The sequence below is a fragment of the Anastrepha obliqua genome, chromosome 2, assembly GCF_027943255.1.
Source record: "Anastrepha obliqua isolate idAnaObli1 chromosome 2, idAnaObli1_1.0, whole genome shotgun sequence".
Lineage (NCBI taxonomy): Eukaryota > Metazoa > Arthropoda > Insecta > Diptera > Tephritidae > Anastrepha > Anastrepha obliqua.
Genome location: NC_072893.1, coordinates 13,240,566 through 13,261,947, shown reverse-complemented (window position 1 = coordinate 13,261,947; position 21,382 = coordinate 13,240,566).

The window sequence follows — 21,382 nt, the reverse complement described above, 5'->3', positions numbered from 1 at the left end:
AAAATTAGTTACAGCGTTGTTTGCTGCCTCTCTCCCTCTTTTGAAGAAGTCTCCCTTCATACCAGGTTATATTTTGGATGTATTTCTTAAAAGTGTATTTCCAAAATATAATCTGGTATGAAGGTAGTTTTCTTAAATGTGTCAAAGTTTTATTAATCCTTTTGGCTGCTAAATTACCACTTATCGTTGCAAACAAAAAAAGAAAGAAAAAAAATAGAAAAAGTTTATCTCTGGTCTGATTAATAGCTTTGTAAGGATGCATGAATATTTTCTTATACTATTATTTTTCTTACTCAACGCATACTGTCTTTCTCCAAGTCTCGCCGTCGGATCAGCAACTACACTCGTACAATTGTTTCAATAGGCTGTAATTCTCCACTCACTCAAAAAAACATGCAAATACCCAGCAGGGAAAACCTGATTTGGTGAAAAAAATTGCTGGTTCACAACGCGCACGATTTCCCTGATTGCGAACTACTTTGATACTCATTTTGTGAGGTGTTGCATTCGTTCGCAAAAGCAGTAAAGTAATAGCAAGTAATTGTTCTTCTCACTTAGATAATACAAGGGACCTAGGAAGGCCGCTAGTCTCTTCCTGATCGGGAGAAACTTGTTCGAGACTATTAAAATTCTACTAATTTCATTAGGAGCCATAAGTGCAGAATTTAAATAATTTTGTATAAAAATTTGACCAGGTAACGGAAAGTGGACACGCAAAACTCTTTCTGGAATATTGAAGCTTATCTGCTGCAGTGGAACTAGACAGGCAGTGATTTAAAATTTTTTAATATACAACGGGCTCCATAATACGGACGTGGCTCGCTAAATTTAAGAGATTGGTAAGAAAACCGGACGAAGCTGCGTTGATTTTTTCGACGCCTTGGGCTAAAATGGATTACAAATTTCTGTGGCGAATTCCAAAGTTGATCTTAAGATAGATTAGTTTCCAAGATTTGTGGGGGGTTGGCTAAGTCCAAGCGTTCAGTTAGGAAGATCACTGCACTACACCCGGATAGATTACAGTGGAACGAAGAGAAAGACATGATTGATGTTATATGGACGAGTAAAACTGAAAGATTGGTTTGAGGTCACTCCCTCGCGAACCTTTTGGATTCATTAATGGATCTTAAGAGGTCTGGAAAAGGAAGAGTATACAATTTATCCATACTCAGAATATCGTACCCCAATAGTCTAAGTTTGATTCTAGAAAATGCCGGACAGCTACAGAGAAAATACTCTGTAGTGTTCTCATTACCATGGAAGGATAGGCATATTGGGTCATCAATGGTCCCCTTGGTATCCATATGCTGACCAGCGGTCTTTGAACTGTGAGTATATCAACCAGTACTCTTAGGTTCTTCTTACTAAGTTTGGCGTTGTGCCCTGTGATTACACCCACCGCTGCTCGCAGGTTTAGTAGGAAGGATCTAGGACAAACGTCGCTAGTTTCCTGTTTGGTTCTTTCACAAAATACTTGGCTACTCTGCAGGCGTCCAACTCAGACTAATGTCTTCTATGGGTAGACCTCATGAAATCGTCAATTCACAGCTGAATCGGCGAAGAATTGACACATAGAAAGGGTTCAGGGCCTAGTAGTATCTCAGTAACCAGTTGATCAACAAACTTGAGCTTAGGTTAGGCTGTAATGGTTTCCCAGAGAGTGTGCCCCACTTGGCCCCACTTCATCCTTTGTGATACCATTGCAAGGGGGAAAAAGAGGTGAAGGGAAACACGATAGAACGAAAAGGAGAGAGGTATGGAGGGTTGAGTATTTGTGGACTACGAACGGTGGCTAATTTACGGCTGTATTAGCCGTTTTATGCTGCTGATGAAGTTCATCAGATTTTTGATATAACGACCTGCTATTTCAGCAGACGCAGAAGAGAATTGAGAATCAAGATGCTTAAGTCTTGGTCCGGAGAGAGCGGGGCTAAGGAGCAGGTGATGAGATGAATCCATCTCATCTTCCATACTGCTGACGCAAAAAGGACTCGAAGTAATTCCGAGTCTCCCGGCATGTATGTCCCACGGATAGGGCCTCGTGTGGATGCCCACGAAATTTGAGAGATGAGATTTTGTCATCCTCAGAATATCCCTCGAATGCCTCCTATCCAAACGTGGCCAGACGGATTTCGCGACCTTAAACGTGCATTGTAGTTGCTCGCTGAGTTGGTGCAAAGTCCAACCTTCCAAGAGTAGAGTGCAGGTTGTCAAGAGAATCCCGATCCTCTCCGCTTGCTTGGACTAAGCAAAGGTACACATTGATCCGTCGACGGGGAATGAACTCAAAGTTTCTGAGGATGCTGGAGCGCCCATATGTGAGATTGAGCCTATAGCCCAAACCCCTCAGTTGTATTGCGGTACGTGCAGCGGCAATTCTGCCTGCGATGTCTACAGGTACACATTTAACATTGCGTTGAACGCCAGAGTAGCAGTCCTTCGTAGTTGATTCCAATGAGTGCAGACCTTTGAACTCTCTCTAGCTTTTTAACTGATGTCATCCTCTCCAGAGAGTTCCACCAGACAACGACTCCATATAACAAGATTGGCTTTATTATAGAGTCAGAACTTGAGCTTACTAGAGAATTATAGCGTTCCCCGAGTATAAGGATCTTTAAAGTCTCGCCTTAGGAATTAATAAACTGTCATTAACAAGGGTAATCCTGAGTCAAATACAACACCTAGACCCAAGAAATCTTTTACTGCGGAAAGAAGAGTATTAGGAAAACCAAGCGACGAAGCGGAAGCAGAAAAGAGTTTTCGAGCACGCAAAAGAACGAATTAATGGGTCAACCGCCTTATAGCGCTATTTTGGCTGCAATGCCACAAGCCTCTAAGCTTCTCGTTTTGGAGGTCTCCACTTCTTAGCTGCAAAAGTGCTCTGAAAATTGGTTTAAACGAATGCAGAAATGAATTGACTTCCAAGGAGCATATTTTCAAGACGAATAAAACCATTTTTGTTATTAGATTAGCTTAGATTCTTTATGAGGTTTGCACTTCGTCGTCATGGCCTTTTGTGCCCTCTACTCAGCGCAGTACCTCATCCAGACTTAGTTCCCTTAATAAACTCAGGATAGAGTTGGGTTGGATGGAGCGTGTGTGCCTTTCTTCTGTCTACAAATGGTCAAGATGTCTCAACTTTTTCCGCGCTATAGCGGTGCATTCCAGGCGAAGGTACATTGGAGTCTGCTGAGATTGGTCGCAGAAACGGCAGGAGTCTGAACACACAGGACGGTAGGGCTTTATCTCTGTCTCTATTCTTTCCTATCTCTTTCTTTGTCACTTCTCTCCTTTCCTCCTTGACTATCTACCCTCTTGCCAGAGCTCTAAATAAAGGGTGGTTAAGTTTCAAGGGCCGGTGTTGATTTTGAATAAAATACAATTTTTTTAGGAAATTATTGTCATTTCTCTTTATTATGATAATATTGGTATGGTTCAATTACGTATGGAATAAAATATCGGCCAAATGGCTGCCGCGGCCTCGGCGGCACACCTCCATCCGATGACGCTGAGGCATAATTGAGGTTCTACGCCGTTAATGTGCCGAATTATCTCATCCTTTAGTTCTTGAATTGTTGCTGGCTTATCGACGTACAGTTTTTCTTTCAAATAACCCCAAAGAAAGAAGTCCAACGGTGTCAAATCACATTATCTTGGCGGCCAATTGACATCGCCGCGACGTGAGATTATTCGGCCATCAAATTTTTCGCGTAAAAGAGCCATTGTTTCGTTAGTTGTGTGACAAGTGGCACCGTCCTGTTGAAACCACATATCGTCCACATCCATATCTTCCAATTCGGGTTATAAAAAGTTCCTCCACATTTGGACAATTAAATTGCCCGAAAACATCACGAAGTGCTCGATATGCATTTTGATTTGAACGCCCGTTTTCATAATAAGCCTGAATAACTTTAACGCGTTGCTCGATTGTGTGTCTTTCGATGGTTCAGTTTGAGTTAGTCTGAAATTGAAAAATATCAAATGAAATGAAGAGAAAAACTTGACGTTTAGGTGTGGTTCACATTCAACATCGGCCCTTGAAATTTAACCACCTTTTACAATGGGCGTTTTAGCCTGAGTGTTTTAGTAGCCACCAAATCTCTTGGTGCCCCTTGGCTCGACCTATTTAAATTTAAAATTTCAATTTCCAGGGCCATGAGTGCCGCCTGACTGTCACTCAGAATGGCAATTCGCGCATTTTGGACATTTCTCTCTAAGTTTCGTTATTATTTTACTGTGTTTTCATTCTTGGGAATAAAATATTAAAAACAACCCTCGTACTTATATGAGAAATGGAAGTTAGTTAAGCTAATTTTGTTACTTAATTCACCAGGAGGTAGCGGATTTTCCTGCAGGCCATAATTATATGTAATTCCGTGGCTGTGTGTGCAAACTCGCTACTTGCCCAAGATTGCGGTTGGAAAGCTTTAAAACCGACGATAGTCCTTTGAGAGCTCTGTTTCACGTACTGTTTGTGCGATAATTAATACTTAAGTATCCTTAAGGATTTGCAAGAGAATAGAATGAAGTTTGTTGAAATTGTTATTTAAACAGTCAACAAGTCGGTTGTGGTCAAGTGGCATTGCTTTGCTACTCAGGCGCAAACCACCCATTGTAGGATTGCAAAGTGGCTGCTCAAAATTGAATTAAGTTAAGTGATGCAAGGGAAACTTTTTAAACACTTTTCGGCTTAAAGTAAATTTCTAAAGCGTTTTAGTTTTGCTTTGTATAAAATTTCAGCGAATTACTTCATTTAGTTGTTTCCTCTCGCCCTCTTCATTCGATTATCTAGCCAAGCTTGCGACACCCATTTAATGCAGCAAATTCTTTATTTATGAGTGCCATGAAATGAGCGAGAAAACCAAATTGAAACCTGAAAAGTGCAACGACGCCATAAAGGATTCATGAATTTTTCAAGTGCACTCTGCTGCAACACTCCGAAGCGATATGAAAGCACGCAAACAATATTGTTGAATTTTCTATCTGCACTCGGGCTGACAGCACAACTCGGCGTTTGTGTGCGAGTGCTCGCTTGTGTGCATTCAATTGGGTGCATGCGTGTGTGTGTGAGTGTATATGTAAGTAAGTATGTGTGTGTGTATATTTGCGCTTATAGTTGTATGAGTGCATGTATGTATGTGTGCCTGCATGCATTTATGCTTGTATTTGCCGCTCGACATTCTAACCACTGGCGTTGCACACTTTTGCTGCTGCCTGTGTTGTTGATAATATCTTATGCCTTTGGCCCATTGAATATTCAACAAGCGTTTTGTTTCTGCTGATCGATTTTTTTGTGACTCTTTCAATTGTCTTTCTATTTGCAGGCATTTTCACAGCAGACTCTTAAACGGTAAACTATCCTACTGGTTTGCGGTAAAAAGAAGGTAAGTGCAAAAATTTAGTGTTGTTCGAATTTGCAGAATGAAGGAATTGAAGTGGAGTAGCAGAATGCGTAGAAAATCTAATTTGTGTTGAGTGTTGTAAAGAAAAGAAAGCAAAAAAAAAAGGAAACTAGAAAAAAGTAGAGTTATAAAAGGAAATAAAAAAAAATTCTCATTCATTTCGAGAAAATTTGCTGAAACCGGTCTGCTAAGTTTTTTAAGTTTAACGTTAAACGTAATTAAAAAGAACCTCATACAATTAAGTTATCCCATTTATATTTTCACAAAAATGATACACTGTTGGAAGCAGCAAACATCATGCAACGTAGAAACCACAAGAGGGTAAAGATTAGAATACTCTCGGACAGCCAATCAGTTCTAAAAGCTTTAGATAGCTATACCTACAACTCAATAACCTGGCATCCAAAAACAATGTCTCATTAATTTGGGCACCAGGACATGTGGGATATGACGGCAACGAAAAGGCAGACTTTCAAGTCAAAAAATTGGCAGATGTAAATTTCATCGGACCTAGTCCCATGTTTGGATTTAACAAAAACAGCCTAAAACAAAAAGGAAAATAATGGGCCAAAACTCTAATAAATCAGCATTGGAACACTTAGCATTGGGTCTTAGACACTCCAAAAAGATCCTAAGTTTCAACGCTAAAAGAGCTAGCATGACCCTCACGTTAAACAAAAAGAGCATTCGCACTCTCACAGGCGCCCTCACGGGTCACATCACCTGCAACAAACACTTACATAAATTAGGCATAGCTAACACCAGCACCTGCAGATTTTGCTGCGAAGATGAGGAGTCCATAGAACATCTCATCATCGAATGTCCGGGGTTGACGCATAGAAGGAAAAGGTTTTTAAACAAGTTCATGCTTATAGATGAAGACCTTCAATCACGCCCTCAGAAGGAGCTGGTACAATTCATAAGCATACTTAACAGTCAATAGACAGCATAGGATGCACAATAGATCAATATGGTCGCAGTGCTAAAGGCCCATACCTTAACCCTTTACTACCATTAACCATTAACCATTATCCCATTTATAAAATCGGCAGTCGTAGCCCAATGGGTGGGTGCGCGACTAACATTCGAAAGTGATCAGGTTCGAATCTCCGGCCCTTCTTTTTCTTCTTCTTAGCGTCACCGTCCTTGTTGAACCATTGGACCATTGAACAAGGAAGCCTTCACAGTTTCTTGCCATTGATCTCGCTTCACAGCCACTTCCCTCCAACATTGCACGCTCATTTTCTTAAGATCAGCTTTTAAATCTTTTAGCCACCTTTTCCTCGGGGTCCCCTCTTTCTTTCTCCAATTGGGCTGAGATCTAGTGGCTTTCTCCTTGATCGCTCCCTTAGCATTCTAGCCACATGCCGCAGCCATCTAAGTCGTTGAGACTTAATAAATCTTATTATAGTTTCTTTCTTAACTATGTTGTTGCTGTTGTTGTTGTATAGCAGCATAAACATTCCACATAAAATCAAGTATATATGGGGAGTGCTGCTGAAGTGACAGTCCTTGGCCGAATATAAATCTGGGTCGTTCCGGTAACGTAGATCCGACTGTCGTGGGAACGTTCTTAACTACATATGTCTTCCAGTTCGGCATTGTGCCGAATGCGATAAGTGCCACCTGCGAGTCTAAGCGAACCATAGATCTTTCAGAGCACACTGATAGTGGTCGCTCCTCGACAGATAAAAAAAAAAACAAACCATCTGCCATTCGGAGTCCGCTGCAAACTGTCTTATATTAATTCCATTTAGAGCGAAACATTGGGATTATGAGCGGCAGATTTGCTACCTCTCAAGAACATAGTCTTAAAGTTAATAAACTGGAGAACTAAATAACGAAAGCCTTCGAAAACAGTTGGGAACTGGTTACGCAGAAACGTACCAGGAATGCCCCAGTAAAGAGTAAAGAGTTGAAAGTTCTAGAGATGAAACTCCACCAGCTTTTCAATAGGGTCAAGCCAACTGGAGCCTGAAACTCCTATTGAAATGCCTTAACGGCGGACAATATGTAGGTAGGTGAAATAGTTTAAGTGTCAGTCTGGCATTCCTTAAGTAGCATTGAAGCGCCGTTTTGATACCATTTTGAGACCTCCAACGGGCAGATATCTACAGCCAGCCAGAGCTGTTGATATAATATTGATGGTATTAAGGTTGGGACACTGCCCCAGGTTGGCGAGGAAAGCAGCACTTAGTGACCTTAATCGTCTAGCTGCCAAACCCGCACATTTATATGTAGAGAAAATGCTCTACAGTCTCCTTCTCTGAAAGGTCGCCACAGCTTCTGCAATGGCAGTTAAATGGCAACCCTAGCTTTTCCGCGTGTGTGCCGATCATCCAGTGACCGGTAAACAAAGCTACGAGCTTGGAAATTTAATGACGAAGAGTCGCCAGGACTTTGTAGATCCTTCGTATATTGTACTGGGGCCAAGGGTTTTCGAAATAGCCTATGAAGAAATGGAGCTCCATCTTTTCAGCGTTTTTCTGAGAAATAATTTGTGCAGTTTCTCTTTAAACAACTGTCAGGGGGATGTCGATGACAGGGTAGAAGGTCTCTGAGGCCAATTCAGTCATCCTTTCTGACAAGCTCATCAGCAATTTCATTCCCATTTCATGTTCCTATGTCCTGGAACCCAGATCAGAGAAATGTTACCTGCACACCCAAAAGATTTGATCTCCTCCTTACAGAAGTTTACTAGTTTCGTTCTGCACTATGGCGTCGTCAGAGCCTTGATTGCGGCTTGACTCTTAGAGAAAATGTTAATATCTTCTTCGCTCCCCTAAGTATTTTGCATGGCTGCGGGATCACAAAGACTTCTACAGTATTCGGCAGTTTAAAGGAGATAGATAAATTGGCTGATTTAGAGAAAACCCCTGCTCCGACTCCCGATTCCATCTTGGAACCGCCAGTGAACGGTGAACAAAACTAAATCGGGGAACTCCACTTTTAGTCCATTTAAATCGCCAGGTGTTGATAACTCACAGCTGTGTCCACTCCAGCGTGGCGTGAATGCATAAGCACCGATCTTAGCATACGAGTATATTTTCTGGATAAGTCTGGAATCAAGCATAGTGCCTTAAAAGTTGCAGTAAAGCTAGGGTAGCTTTCACTACGAAAGCGGGCAAAACGGAGGGTCATACCCTAAAAGCCTTTCGACCTATGACATGGTCTTATAAGACAATAATAGTGCCAATGGTCACCTATGATTCTTTAGCATGATGGCCAAAAGTAGAGCAAATTAAGACTCAGATGACACCTAACAAAGTATATAGAATAGCATGTCTAAGCGTAATGGAAGCAATTTGAACTTGCCCCACAACGGCTTTAGAAATAGTCGCTGGACTCATTTCACTCCACCTTGCAGCCAAGCAGTCGGCAGCTAATGCAGTCTTCAGGCTTTCAAATCTATTTCATCTTAAAGAAGACAATCTTACTGTAAGAATTCTGGGTTCAATCCTGAACCCTCCTCGCCTGACGGTCTGTGACAAGATGGAAAGAAAACTAGAATCTTCCAAGAATTTCAAGGTGGTCATTAGTGACCGCTCGGCGTGGAAAAGTAATGAAATATCTTTAAAACAGGACGCGCAGATGTAGTTTACTGATGGGTCCAAAATGGAAGACGGCAGTGCCGGAGCTGCAATGGGAAAACGACTCCCATTTTCCAGGCGAAGGTTCACGTCTAAGAGCTATGCGCCAGAGAATGTCTTCGTAGAGGCACGCGAGGTGTCAATATCTACATTCTCTCTGACAGTTAAGCAGCGCTAAAATCTCTAGATAGCTTCTCGGTTCAATCAAGGTTGGTCTGGGAATGTTTTAAAACTCTCGAAACTCTAGCATCAACAAACTTTGTTACTGTGATGTGGATATCGGGACATGAGGGGTACGAAGGGAATGAAATTGGTTACACTTTAGCGAAAAGAGATACAATACTCGCTTAATTGGTCCTAAAACTTCCTGTGGGGTAAATAGCAGCTTCGAAAATGCTTTTTTACGTAAGCGGGAACAACGAGGCTTAATCGAATACTGTAGAGCCCAAACGGGCATGCGGCAGTAGAAAATACTCATTGATTCAGAACGTATAAAGGTAGAGGCAATCCTTAACCTCAGTAGAAAATACATACAACTCTGCACTGAACTACTAACAGGACGTTGTGAACTCAATTACCTCATGAAAAAAATTGGTGTGGCAGAAATGATGCTTGTAGACTCTGTAAAGAGGCACCAGAAACAATAGAACTTGTTCTAAGCGACTTCCCTTTTTTATGTTGCGCTAACAGGATGCCTGCTTTCGCCAGCCTAGTCAGGATTTTTGAAACTACTCTTAAGGGAATCTTTTCCTCGCACTTTGTAGAAAATTACTCCGAAAAGTAGCCATTTGCTTGAGTTTTCCAGCACGGTGAGGATTCCAAACACTTTTCTCGGATAGTAAAAATATGGGCTAGCGACAATTTCATAAAAACTCTTGAGTGGGCGGCGCAAAACACGTTTAACTCAATGAAGAAATTTTGAGAAATCATATATAGGAGCAGTAGCTGCAAGAAAACCGGCGAATAAGATTTCCATATGGCCGTTAACCCAGGAAGAATGGCACGAGATGAGGAGTTCCTTAGAGTGTTTGAGAAAAAGATTCTGCGGAAGATTTTTGGACCTTCGCACGTTGGTGACGGCGGGTATCGCAGACGATGGAGCAATGAGCTGTATGAGCCTAACGAAGATATAGGCAAAGCGCGGCACATAAAGTTCAGCAGCTTCTTTAGCTGGGTTCCGGCTCTGAAAGTATTCGATGCGGCACCAGCTGGTAGTAGCAGAGGAAAAGCAAGGGCTCCTCTGTGTGGGAAAGATCAGGTGGATAATGACACAAGATTACTCTGGCTGAGTGCCACGATCTGGTGAACTCTATGAAGCAGTGAACTGCGAGCAACCACTGTCCTGCCAGCGGTCATTCCAAAAGTCTAAAATTGTTGCTTTCAAGAGTTTATAAAAAGTTAATTCTTGCCGCCGTGGGCTCGCTCTAATGACACCTCTGTTTGCCGATACATCATCTTGTTTGGCATTATTTTTGGCCAGAAAAGTGAGAATATAATTCTTATACAGCGGTTGACAAAATCTTGTAAGCAACTGGGTTATAGCGGTGTTGATTTTCCCGGTAGAGCTACTCTACAGTAGTACCGACGGCACATGCGACTTGAAGAGCCTGACCTTTAAACTAGAACTCTGCTTGTTGTTTTATTACTCAAGGTACAGAGCCCTCTGGCTTTTTCGATTCGGGAGCGTACGTCTACATCCCTGCCACTGCCGATACATAAGCTGTTTTTTTTCTGGAGGTGGCAAAAACATTGAAAGCAGAAAAGTGTGGAGCTTGTCTTTCGACTCACCCACTAAAAACCCACCCCAGCCCCGTTTGCTCCCGCGTAACAACCTATGCAGATACATAGGTGCCTTTAACTAAGTGAAGGTCTTTGGCTAAATTTTTTTTTTCCTTGTTTACTCCTGTCGGGAGCATAGGGCCTCGACAAGACTTGTATTGCGTTGGTTTCGTTAATCTATTTTGATTTCTGCCAGGGTAGGTGATTAGCCTGCCGCTATCAGTGCTAAGTAGTGGGAATGCCCACCTGTCGTTGTTTAGAAACAACGCCTTCTTACTGCTTGGAGCGCCGTCTCTGTGTCACATTTTTCCGGCAAAAGGATCGCACAGATGGTTGAGAACTTCGCTACCGCGATTGCCCGCTTCCCCTTGCTGGCGCCACTGATGCAATGTGTAATTGTGTCTTTTCTTTTGTTTTTTGCTTGTTTTTAGCAACCACAATAGAAATAATGCGCTATTGTGCGGGAGTAAGGATTGTAAGGATAAGGCTTTTGGAGTTGAGAAATGATTTTTTTTTGTTTGTTTTAGAAACTGGGAAAGTAGGTAAGCTTGGAAAAGTGTGAACACCGTGCTATGCGTGGGATTCGAACCCACAACCACTGGGATGCCAGGCTAGTCCACTTACGCTAGACTACCGAGGCCGTGAGATGCTAGACTTCCTCCGGCTAAATTATTATTAATTTATTAATTTTTAATTTATTTTTTATTAATTTATTTATTTTTAATTTATTTAAACGTATGCCTATTAAATATATCCTTGTGGTATATCCTTAGCCCAGAGCCTTTTCTCATAGTCACTCGCTCTTTGTGAATGCAAAATGTGGTTGTCTGTACTAAACGTAAAAATAAATACACAAAAGTAAAACCAAAGCACACAAAATTTGGTTAATGCACAAATTTCTCCGAACAGTTCGTTTTATTATTGGTTATGATTTTGGTTTTGGAATTGGTTTTGTTCCTTTTTTTTTTCAATTTTTTGTTTTTTTTTTTTGTGTTTTTTTTGTGTTTTTTTTTATGTTTTTTTTGTGTTTTTTTTGGTTGTTTCTTTTTTGTTTTTGCATTCTAAAAATTTTACAAATTTCAAATTCAGGATACTCATTACTCTGGCCACAAAGTAACTACCATCCATGAGAGGCGTGTAACGTATTTGAAATGTCTTGCAGCGTACTTTCTTCTGCTCACAGCCCAGAAGTATGCTACAAATTTATTTGCATTCACCTTGCCACTGCCTTTATTCCGCATAATTTCACTTCGTTACGCACATATGCGTGTGGATTAAGTACGTTTTTCATATTTCTTCAACCTCCCCACTCACATAAATGCTCACACACGCACACGCACATGCACTAACACTCCTATTTAGATGTCTATAAATTCTCACCAGCTTTGATGTTCGATTTTATTTTCGCATTTGTTGGTGTTCTTTTACTTTTTTGTCTGCAGACAAATTCATATTGATCAAATGGCATGGTATAGCCTGCAAATTTACGTATTTATCTCTCAAGCAGACGTCTGAATGTGAATAATTTTTCATCGTTTTTCTGCTTTTCGTTTGCCAGTTTTTCATTTTTCAGCTTTCATTTTTCAGCATTTTGTTTTTCGTTTTGCAGCTTTTCAGTTTTTCATTTTCATTTTCAAGTTTTGTTTTCGATTTTTTGTCAATTACTTTGCAGCTTAGTTTCTAATTTGTGTTAGCAGTCGATACTGCGCCAATAGTGTATGCATAAATTGAAAGAAAATCTCTTTCTCAGAAGCATATGGATTGGCGTGACTACGCTCTTGGGAGCCCAAATGTTCGCCAGCAGATAACTGTGGTGGTGTAGGAGACTAGTGAGAGTGGGGGTTGTGTGGTAATTGCGTGCTGTTTTTTCATTGAGGCTTATTGAAAATCGTTCGCATGCCATGCCATAAGCGGTTATTTATATAAGAGGCTGCTGCTCTGTATCCTTGGAAATGTGTGTGAAGAATGGCATTTGTGATTTCCGCACGCACACACTGAGATTTAATATTTTTAGAAATTCGAAGCAAACGATAAAGGAGAAAGTTCTTGCTCACAAATATTCACAAGCGCCTGAACGGGCAGACACGATTTAGAGTAGCGGTACAAAAATGTAGATAAAAGTAGTATTTTCTAGTTTGCTTTTATGGGCGTTTAAAGCATTTATATAAGCATAACTTCAATGGCTATTATTATTTTATAAATTATTTAAGAGAGACTTGAGTGGTTGGCAATAGCCGTTCCTTCCAGTTGCTAGCATAAAGCACTCAAGAAATTTATGTAGTGGATAAAGCGAATTTTCATAATAAAAAATTGATTTTTAAAGTGAAAGAATTAAAGTGTAAAAGTCGTATATTCGGAGTTTGTTGAGTATAGGTATTTTGCATCGCGGTAATACGTCCCTGACCCCTGGTATCGAAATTAAATTCAAGCTTGAGAAGTGCTGGGCTACCACATCTCTGACTGTAATGTTATTTTTTTCCCCTTGTTCACTCCTCTCGGGGGCATAGGACCTCGACAAGACTCTTGTCTTGCGTTGGTTTCGTTAATCTATTTGATTTCTGACCGGGTAGGTGATTAGCCTGCCACTTCCAGTCCTAAGCGGTGGAAATGCACACCTGTCATTGCTTAGAAACAACCCCTTCTTTACTGCTTCGAGCGCCATCTGTGTTTCACATTTTTCTGCCAGAAGGATCGCTCAGATGGTTGAGAACTTCGCTAAATTTGGTGTGTCTGCGCTATTACCACGGTTGCCTGCTTCCTCTTGCTGGCGCCACTGACGCAATGTGTAACTATGTCTTTTTCTTTGTTTTTTGCTTGTTTTAGCAGCCACAATGCAAATAATGCGCTGACTATTGTGCGGGAGTAAGGATGGAAAGGATAAGGTTTCGGGTTTGAGGAATGAGGTTTTTTGTTTTTTAGAAACAAGGAAAGTAGGTAAATTTTTCAAAGTGCGAAGACCTTGCTTTACATGGGATTCGAGCCCACAACCTCTGGGATGGCAGGCTAGTACATTTACGCTAGACTACCGAGGCCGCTGTAATATAGTTAGTTACAAATTTTTGGAGCGAAATCAAGTAATCAGCTTCCTTCAGACATAGCCGGTATTCAGTCTCGGTAAACAGATTAATTCAGTGCAAATACGAATTCAGTTGATTAAGGCGCGTGTGATAACGTTTGAGCAATCTAAGGTTAGACCCTCTCAACTGTCCTACATCATTTCTTTTGAAGTGGTTTCCAATAAGCTTTGCTTGTCAAATACCTCCAAGCCACTTTTTCGAGGAGTTGAAAGGTTAGGCTTGTCAAGACGCATGTGGTGTAGGTGCTGCTGTAGAGTAGTTCTACCTGGAAGATCCGCTATAACTAGTGGCCTTCAAGTTTGAGGATTATATTCCGAATTTCCGGTCCAGAAATAATACCAAAGTAAATTCTTGGCTCGAAAAAGCAAACAGCTAGACTTTTGGATTAGAAGAGAGAAATGTTAGTGGATTGGTCACACTTTGCTCAAAGAAGACGGAAGACCCACACACAGCAAAAGGAAGAGCGCCTGGCAGAATAAGGAAAATCTGGAGAGAACTGTGGATCGCGAGACTTCTCAACTCGTGTTAAGCTGGAGGTAGGTGAATGCGTTGCCCAATAATCCGATGAGATGGTGTTGCTGGTGTTCTATGTCGCGCTAAGAATTCACGGAAACAATGATGAAGTGTCGAAGCGATCCTTTTAGGTGGGAACTACTGGATTAAAAAAAAGTGCTTGTAGCGTAGTACACATAATAGAAGTGAAACTTTCAAGGCAGCCAAAGAAAGAGGGAGAGACCCGATAGAGAATGAGAGAGAGACCCGAGAGAGAATGAGAGAGAGAGAGGGAGAGGGAAAGAATATATATCGAAATAAATTCATAACATTTGCAGAGAATACAAATAGATAAAATTTACAAAAAACGGAAAGGGTCGACCGGTGTAGGTAAACGCCGGACACAAACCGCGGCAGCAACGCGCACTACTCCGAGCGTTTATCACCCGCACAAACGCAGCGATTTCAGGACCGCAGCAACGGCACAAATTACCGCAAAGCAATACCAATAAATCCGACGCCGGAATGGATAGCACTTTATACTACACACAAGCAATAGCCAGGAAATGGATATAAGCGCCAACAAGTAGGCACCAAAAATATATTTCCTACAAGTTTGCACCAACAAACAAGCGCCAAAAAGTAGGCAGTGTTGTTTCTCACTAGAAACTAGCAACCAGAAGGAAAAACTCAGGACAAATAGCCTAAAGTGTATATAAGATATATATAAGGTATAGCTCTCTCTCCTTTTCCTCTACGTTATATCTTTTTTCTCTCTCGCGGAACGAAAATGCCCAAAACGTTGCATGGCCTTAAAATTTTACTATCCATTCTCGCTCGTCCATCGACGTCTAAGAAGTTTCACTTCAATAATTTACGAAAATACTTCCTGAGAAATTTTACTATGCATTAACTTTTAGCTTCGCTCAGATACATATATGTATTTTAATAAAATATCCTGCATTTGTAGTCCACTTTTATGTTTATTGCGGGATAGTTATAGTTTTAGGAAATATTGAAATGACATGCAGTATTATATTATATGAAAATGTTTTTTCTAACGGCAGTTGCCGCTTGGTAGGCATTAGCAAACATTTCGTTGTATTTTCTTCATTTAGGCTTATGCACTTCATCCGACGCTGTTCTAGTCTGTTGATTACTTCCGAGTAATAAGAAGTCGAGTTTGTCGAAGTGTGAGAAATAGCCATTAATTTCTTCAATCACCTCCTCGTTTGAATAAAATCTTTTTCCCTCCACCCATTTCTTCAAATTTGGGAACAAATAGTAGTTCGAAGGATCTGGCAGTGGGGATGTGAAACGAGTATGAACTCTATTTCCGTTGATTATGCGACTACAATTGCTGAGGCGTGAACTGGTGCGCTATGATGATGCAAAATAAAAATCACTTAACAGCCTCTATTCACACGAAGGACTCAGCCAAACACAAAGAAATATAATATATCGATCTGGCTGAAACTTGGTGTTATTCTTCTAAGAAATGCTACTAACTAAATATAATCTCGTTATGCACCTGTAGTGCCAGCTTTCTGGTTTTGCATGGATTTTTTAAATGACCCTCGTCGCATATCTAACACTTTCATATAGAACATGGGGAGAGAAATTACCCTAGTCGCATTGAAATTAGAGCAAGACTATCGCCTCCGTTTGGACACATTAAGTTTGAGTATATTCGCTTCAGGCCTTCATTTAGTTAAAAAAATTAAGTCCTCAGCAAGGCTTAAGGGTGCCAGAAGGTATATTTGCACATCATCACATCATTTGTAATGTCGTTGGTGTATAAAGTAAATAAAACTGAGCTAAATATAGAGCCTTGCGGTATACCAAAATTCTGGCATAATCTGCAACATTTACTTTAGAGACTATCCTTTGTGCTTTTTGGGTGTTTGGACGAGCTTCCTTTCTGCGTCTTTAAACAGTGTTTCAAATGCTTTGAAAAATCTAAAAGGATTGCCTTTATCAAATGCCCAAAAGGTGTTATATTAGCAACTTTCCAAATGTGGAAATGGTTTAACGGCCTGTTTATTGCTGTTAGCTCTTATTTTGTTTCAAGGGGCATATTTATCGAAAAAATGGTTGATACGTTTATAGAATTCATTAGCCTTGAAGAAGCTTCTTCAGCTAAGTCTTCCATATTAGTTCTAATGAAATTTCAAAAGGAGCAAAAAATTAGATTTACACTTTGAAAACATCAAATTTCATAAGAATCAACAAATTTACAGTAACACTGAAATCTTCTCAGCGTAAGCTTTGTAAATATAAGAGTGGCCTTTTTAGCTTTTTTTTCTTAATTATACTATTTTGTTTAAATTACAATTAATTACAATTTTAAATAAAAAATAGAAAAAATACCCCAAACTCAAAAATTTTCGCATTTCGCGAAGCGTTGGCAAACACCAATGTAACGGTCACACTCTCTCATGGGTGCAATCTTGTTTCTAGTATTCTTGTAGCTGATCAATATAAGGCCTCTTCTTTTCGCCAAAAGTTGGCAAGTGGCGAATAGATGAAGCAACTGGTACAATTGAACATATGTTGGCAACGCGCGAAGAGAGCTGCTTTAAATTACATGTGCTGGTAAGGCAGTGCGTTACATGGTTTGATTGAAAAGTAATGAGCCTTATATTTTGTAAGCAGTTTTATTAAACCTTTTGGCTTATACAACTAATATTCTTCAAAATAGGACCCTTGAGCGTCAATACACCGCTGGTAGTGGTGCTTCCACTGCAGGAAACATTTTTTAAACTCATCCGCCAGAAACGCGTTCAATTCGGCTGTTACAGTTTTTTGGATCGCCTCGATGGAGTCGAAACGCCTCCCCTTCAGCTTTCTTTGTAATAAGTTAAATTTAACTCTTCTGAGATCTCACGTAGACTAGCACGACGGTCAATGTTCAAAAATTCATGAACCCGGTTCACATCTTCGTCTGTTTGCGTCGTCGAAGGCCTTCCAGATCGCTGTTCGTCTTCGACGTCCTCCCGGCCCCCTTGAACGACTTGTGCCACCCTTTTACCTGGGCACTGGACAGAGATTAGTCCCTGTATGCCTGCTTGAGTAGCCCAATGGTTTCGGTACTCGATTTGTTTAGCTTTACGCAAAATTTGATGGAGTAACGTTGCTCCAACGATCGCTGCATTTTCGCCCCTGCAAAATCCTAACACACTTTTAAAACAGCTTTCACGCTCGGAGCGATGTTGACTGCACCGCTGTCGCCAGCGAACTGGGACTGGCTTCCAGTGAAAGGGGAAGGTCCAACGATCATTTTATCCTACCAGCCGATTCGGTTGATCGCTTGGCAGACGCTCCGCGCGGGAAGGCTCACTACTTTTCAATCAAACACTGTATACCAGTCTAATGAGCTATAGCCATACCCGCTAGCAGTGAGTCTTACTCGATAACTTTGTTGTTGCTTGCGCATGCAAATTTTTCGTCAAGTTAATCGAGCATAGAGATCACCTCACCGTAATAGAGAGCGGTGAGAACAACTTCACAACAATAGGCTTGGCAAAGATGTTGTTCTTTTGCATATTTCCTTTTACATTTCACCTTGCGCATACTTCATTAGTGCTGGAGTTTTGCGTTACGCTGCACTGCATGCCTTGGCAAGAACAACAGTCCAACTCTCTCAATAACAATTTGTGGGATACCGTTGCTTATTATGTCTTTAGCGACAGCGCTGCTTTTTAGTTCAATGAGCTGAGAGCGGACAGCAACAATTTTACTGCGTAAATATTGAGCCTTAGTGCATGACTTCTCAACAGCAGTTGATTTATTCTCAATTGCAGCCAACTCAACGCTTTTTTGCATCACTCTCTCGTCAGAACAGCTAACAACTCTTCAATGATAAATACTGTCTGATTTTCAATTGCCGATTCAACTTTGTGTACCTTGGCAGATGAAGGAGTTAGCGGTGGCGATGTAGACTGATGTATGCTGATGTAGTCGATTAATTTTTGATAATAAATGAAGCAATTACAAATGTAGCCAGCCAGAAGAGTCTTGTGCACAAACGTAGGGTATAAAAGTATAGCTCCAATATTTTGGTAATTTAAAATTTAATATCAAACTTAAATGTGAGAACTCAGGAGCACAATCAAAGCCGCGACCTACTCGTATTCATACATGTTTGCTTCGCAACAAAAAAGTTGGATATTTTCCTCTGAACGGTTTATACGCAAATACTCGTATTTTAAGCAACAAAGTAAATTGGCTTGGTATTTGTTTTAAATGTTGTTCATCCTGTTCTCCGCATAAGCATCCCACACACTTCTTGATGATAGCAGATCAAATACGAATAAGCACGGAAATCATAAACAACTCTGCAATCATTTTACAACCACCTCTAGCCTTTTGAACTTATTTTTCAATATTTTTCATATGTTGACTACGCCACTTTACCTATTCACCATCACTCGTTTAGTTTCGCTTGTTGTTGAAAATGTGACTCCACCACACCTTAAAGTATATTTGCTTCCATACCCTTTCCCTCATCTCCCACTCCATATGCACTATACGAGTATTTGGACGGACGTGGCACAGCTTATGCTCGTAAATATTTTCCGCTTATAAATTCCACTTGCCATTCCAATAAGTTTTACACCCTAGCCTGTTGTGCGTACGTGTGCCAATAGTAACCGGGGCGCCAAGGTGCGGAAATGCCAAACAAATTGCAAACAGCGAAAAAATTAGAAAAAGTTTGTATCACAAAGTTTTTTGCTGCAACACCTACGGCTATTTGCTTCGCCGTCAATTTCGCTCAACAATCCTAGAAAGCTTGAAAGCGTAGAGGTGTTACTGCTATGCCAAGTGGAGAGATCAAACTTTTTTAGTTACAAAAGAAATTGTTTCCGCGAATCTGTGCATATGGGAAGGTGTGCACGTGTGGAATTTCATAGGTGATAGATGCGAGTGTAATTTGGTATATTTGCATATCCATTGCCGTTGGAGGGTATTTGTAATAAAAGCTACTTTCACAGGTAATTATTTACCAGCGCTATTTACGCAATAAATATTTATTACCTGCTGGTAGTTATTTTTTGTTACATAAAATTTTCTATTGTATTTTAGCGGAATATTTACACGCTTACAAGTCTATTCATATATATACACTGTCAGAAAATACATATGTATAGGCTCCTTCCACAGGGTTGTTAATATTCGACGGACCCATCTGGCAACCCTGTATCTTTTGACAGATACGTCAGATCGCTTAATGACATACCGCGTTGGAAGCGTCAGTCCAAGCAAATTTTTACCATGGAACAGTGCACGCCACGCGAGCGCTCCCAAATTGTTGAAATTTACATTCAACAAAAGAAGTCAATTGTGAAAACTCAACGTGCGTATAAAAAACTAAATAATGTGAAAAGTACGTCTTCTAAGAACACCATTAAACGTTTGTACGAAAGGTCCTTCTAATCCAAAGAAGCCAAATCAAAACCGACCAAGGCGATCGGATGAGAATATTGCTCTTGTACGGGCCAGTGTTGAGACGTCGCCAAGGACATCCCAAAATCGCCGTTCTCAGCAGTTGGGCATTGCTCGGGCCACTTTACAACGAATTCTCTACATTGATTTGCATTTGTTCCCGTATAAGATTCAATTGATTTAAAAAAAAAACACATGGGTTTGTCGAATATGGGCAACCCAGTATGTGTCATTTCACCGCTCGCTATCTCTAAGCTCGATTAACTGGACAAAAAATCTGCATGCAAGAGCAATAACAAAGTTATCGGTAAGATTCGCCGCTAGCGAGTCTTGCTATAGCTCATTAGACTGGTATTATGCACTGCCTTACCCAGGCATGCAATGTAAGCAGCTCTTTCCCGCGTTGCCAACATACGTTCATTTGTACCAGTTGCTTCATCTATTCGCCACTTGCTGACTCTTGGTGAAAGGACAGTTCAAAGATGCTCAATTGAGAGACTTCGATGGCCTAGAATGGCCAACACTCACTTTTTTTTTTGAACCACTTCTTTCCTAAATTCCTGCTAGTTTTTCTATATTAACTCCCATCTTAGGGACATTTTTTCTCTTGTATAGGGAAGCATTACCATATCAAATATTCTCGCATAGTTCACCGCACATATTTCCTCTTTTATCTAAAATATTCCACTTGCACTTCTTCTTCCGAAGAGCATCGCCACATCATCATTGATTTGCCACTGAGCTTTACTGTTTTTTTGACGTGATAACGTTTTATAATTCGATTTAGCCGGTTTCACACACGAAAAAATGTGTCGTTATCTTGCTCAATCGTCGTTATCTTGCTTGAACTGCAAGCGAGAACGCGGAACGAACGACAAAGAGCACAACCTACCCCCGCGTTCGGCAGCGTTCGACATCTGGCTCTCTCCTACTTGAGTGAGCATATATATATGTATGTATATGCGCATATGTATATAAATTCACATATTTGTATTTGCATATGCCTTCTTCCTGTGTGCATGGTAATGATCCATTTCTCTGTTGAGAATAGGACGATGATAGGAAAAGTAGGAAATGAAAGGGAGTGTTTCGAGTGTAATGTGTCTTGAAAAAGGCAAATCGCTGATTTTACCTCTTAGTATTGCTTACTTATTAACGTCTGATGCATATCTTTCATGAATTTGATAAATGTTTCGTCATTTTTCACGTTTGTGTAAATGTAACCATTGCGATTTCATTTACCTTCTTCTCTCTCCATACAAAATATCTATCAAACAAATAAAATTAAAATTTTGTTTTGAAAATTGCAACCATTACATCAATATTTTCTTATGACGTTATCACGTTAAACTATCGTCAGTAAACCGACTTTACAGACAACCTCTTTTTTTTGAACCACTTCTTTCCCAAATTTCCTGCTAGTTTTCCTGTATTAACTCCCATCTTAGGGACATTTTTTCTCTTCTTTAGGGAAGCATAACGATATCAAATATTCTGGCATAGTTCACCGCACACATTTCGTCTTTTATACAAAATATTCCACCTACACTCCTTCTTCCAAAGAGCATCGCCACATCATTATTAATTTTTTCTCGTT